Source organism: Neomonachus schauinslandi, chromosome 4 (genome assembly GCF_002201575.2).
Source record: "Neomonachus schauinslandi chromosome 4, ASM220157v2, whole genome shotgun sequence".
Lineage (NCBI taxonomy): Eukaryota > Metazoa > Chordata > Mammalia > Carnivora > Phocidae > Neomonachus > Neomonachus schauinslandi.
Window position 1 is genome coordinate 174620170 of NC_058406.1, and position 3610 is coordinate 174623779.

Below are 3610 nucleotides of genomic sequence, written 5' to 3' on the forward strand. Positions count from 1 at the left end.
CCACTTGGCATCCTTTGGCTTGTAGGTTCATCACTCTGGTCTCTGTCTTTGTCTTCACATGGCCTTCTTCCCTGTATTTGTATATGTTTCTGTGTCTCCTCTTCTCTTATTATAAAGACACCAGTCATTAGATTTAGGGTCCACTCTAAACCAGTATGACCTCATCCTAACTAAGTACATCTGCAAAGACCTTATTTCCAAGCAAGGTCACATCTGAGATTCCTGGTGGACACAAATTCCACGGAGACACTCTTCGGCCCAGTGCAGATGAGTAGGCACTTCCAGGACTGGGTTTGGGGCATAGATCCACACCCCTCTCAGTGCCTAAACTGAGGAGTGCACACAGTAGACCCTCATAATCCTGGTTGGACGCAGGGCAGCCATGAACTCAGCCGCAAAGAGGTGGTTTTCTCTTGACTCCAGCCCTCTAAACAGCAAACCACTCCCTAGCCCCCTTCCTTCCCTTTTTCATGGCTGTCTTTTCTGGCTCCCCACCCTCCCAAGCCTCCTCTTCTCTTTCCTTCCTCCTGCCAGCCACGAAGTGCTGGGGGTGGGGGGAGGGGTGTGTGTGTGTGTGTGTGTGTGTGCGCACGTGCATGCGTGCGCACGTATTCCAGAGGTGAGGATCTCCAAGTTTCCTCACCCTACCCAGGCATTTCTTTATTCTGCCATTAGCAGCCCACAGAAAGCCAAACTACATTTTCAGCCCTTAGTCAAATAAGCCGTCTTAGCTACACACCCTTCCGATTTTTTTCTCCAGAAGTCCCAAGTGAAAAGTTTCCCCATTGCAATCACAGCCCATGTCTTCCTCTTTCTTTAGTTTCTGGGCACTAGTTCACTTTTTCTGATTAAAAATTAACAGCATGTCGTCACTTACTGAGCTGTTACTGGGTGCCAGAAAGTGTGCCACACACATCAAAGTCACTCGTTCTTGACATGATACCCATTAGACGGAGGAGAACACTGAGGTTTTAAGCAACACGTAGTTTCCCCAGGGTCCAACAGCCAGTTCCAAGGGGAGTCCGAATTTGAACCTATGTTCATCCGATTCCATAGCACTTTCTCTTCATCACACGAGGGTTATGAAAGTGACCCTTAGATATTTTATGCCTTCAAACTGCCTCCCAGCCAAGCTTCCTGAAAATGTATGAGACCACTGAGTATGATCTGCTGTTTTCTTGAAGGAGTTAAGAAGATTCTTCACAGTTTCCGGCTCCTCTGAAATCACTAAGTGGCGGGGCGGGGGGGGCGGTTGCTGTTCAAAGGGAACCCTGTAGACAGAGTGACAGACTGCAAATCATTACCAAAGATTCTCTTGGAATCAGTTTTTCTCATAGCAGCTGCTTTGGGCTTCTGAGTGCAATATCTTAAGCCCTAAAATGCAAACTTCTCACAGTTTCTAAAAGCTCCTTGTTGGCAGATTTCCACTGAACTTGATTCGGCATGCTCCCCAGGCTGGGGACAAGAAGCCAAATCAGAGTCAGCCAACAGCCTCACATCCTGGACACTCGAATCCTGCTCAGCTTCTTGTAGCTTTATGAGTTGAACTCGTTCTCTCCGGCCCCTGGGCACCTGCTATCCCTCTGCCCAACACCTCCCCCTGAATACAACCGCTTGCCAGTGAATCTGTCCTTCAAGGCACAATAGCACCCAGGAAGGCATTTCCCCGCCCCACCCAGCCTAGAAGGAGGAGTCCTTATCTGAACCTGAAAGCAGACCCGGATGGTTCGCTCTCCTGGTAGCAGAGGGGAGGGGTTTAACACCTGGGCTTTGCCTCAAATCTCCTATGTTGGGGTCTGCAAGGTGGAGCCTGGGAGGTATGCATCTTAACAAGTTCTCCAGGCACTTGGGAAGATGTCCGAAGCCTAGCTTTCCAGAATTGAGTCATTACTTCATCTTCAAAATTTTTATTCCTGTCCTTAAAAAAAACAACAAAAACCATTACACATGGCTTATCATGTTCCAGGCACTGTGTGCATTTCACTCTGTCAGCTCACACGAGGGCCAGAACAATGTTAGTGAGGAGGATACAATTATTATCCCTATTTTTCAGATAAGGAAACTGAGGCACAGAAAGGTTAAGGAACTGGTCTAGGGTTACTCATCCAGGAAGTGGCAGAGCTGGCTTATCTGTGGATTTTTCTTTAAATCTTCTCATTTGTTACATTCAAATCGTTTATCTGGATTTAATGTAATTTCTAGAAGGGCAGGGATTTTTAGCTGTTTGTTCATTTCTGGACGCTCAGAGGCTAGAGCGCTGGGCACAGAGTCACCATGACCACACATTTGTTGAATGAGTGAATGAAAACAAACATTTAACGTGGGGTTGAGGTGTTGTTTATATTTCTTTCTCATATGAAAAATACATGGACATATTATCCCACATTTAGGCAGTGTGCACTGCCTAAAATCATACCATATTTTGGTGCTGGTATCTCTGCCCCGGGTAGGGAAGCCTGGGGCTGAGCAGTCCTTTCTCTTTGCAGTGCCCACAGTCAATTGTAGTTTTCGCTCCCAGATTTCGAGCTCCTGCAAACAGGGACTGGATTTCTTCATCTTTGCATCCCTGTGCCTGGGGTAAAAGTCAACTACTGCATTCCTCATTCTTGTCAGAGAACTGATTTTAGAGCTGTTGAAATCTAAACCCTTGCAAAACACTTAGAGAGCTGGAAGGAGGCAATAAGATTAAATGCGTGGTGAAGAATAAAGAAGCCAGGGACGCCTGGACTATTTTGCCTGCTAAAGGGGTGTCCGAACTGCTGGGCATCAGGAGGCCTGAACTCTGATTCTTCTGGCTGATTCTTCATACCCCAGAGACAGTCCACTTCTTTGAGATGGTTGCCTTTCTCAGGCTGTAAATTCCTTGCAGATAAAGATTATGTCCTTCTTTTTTAAAAATATTTAATAATTAATGTGTTTGTTTTATCTGAGAGGGCGGGGGAAGGGAGCAGAGGAAGAGGGACAAGCTGACTCTGTTGGGCTCCATCTTATGACTCTGAGATCATGACCTGAGCCAAAACCAAGAGTCGGATGCTCAACCAACTGAGTCGCCCAGGAGCCCCAAAGATCATGTCCTTCTTGTTGTTCCCCACTGAATCTCCAGAACCTGCTTAATGCCTGGCATATAGAAGATGCTCAATGAAAGCCGTGGGATGAATGAATGAATGAGAAATTTGTGAACATGTTCTAATGAGAAAAGTGTAACAGGCTTACCCACACATTTTCCTGTTTCCACAGTCCCCCGTGGCTCTCATATTTCCATATAAAATGTATTTGTGGGAGGTAATGTGGTTGGAAAAGCTGACTTCAAGCTGAGAAGAGCATTTTATATAAGCTGGAAAAATAATAATTAGCCACATAAAAGGAAGGGGACGATGAGGATCCAAGGAGCAGATTCTATATCCAGCCCCAGAATAAACCCTAGCAGGTACCTGAATCCCAGTCTCTTGGCTGCCAAGTTCTGGGGTTGGAGCAGTGACCTCACCAGCTGGCAAGAGCTCCCGCTCATTACTAAGGATATCGGTTCTGCTTTGGATGAGATGCCGACAAGAGTATCGAAAGCTAATGGCAGGAAGGCAGGCAGGAAGTCAATGGTAATTCAACTTTCCTT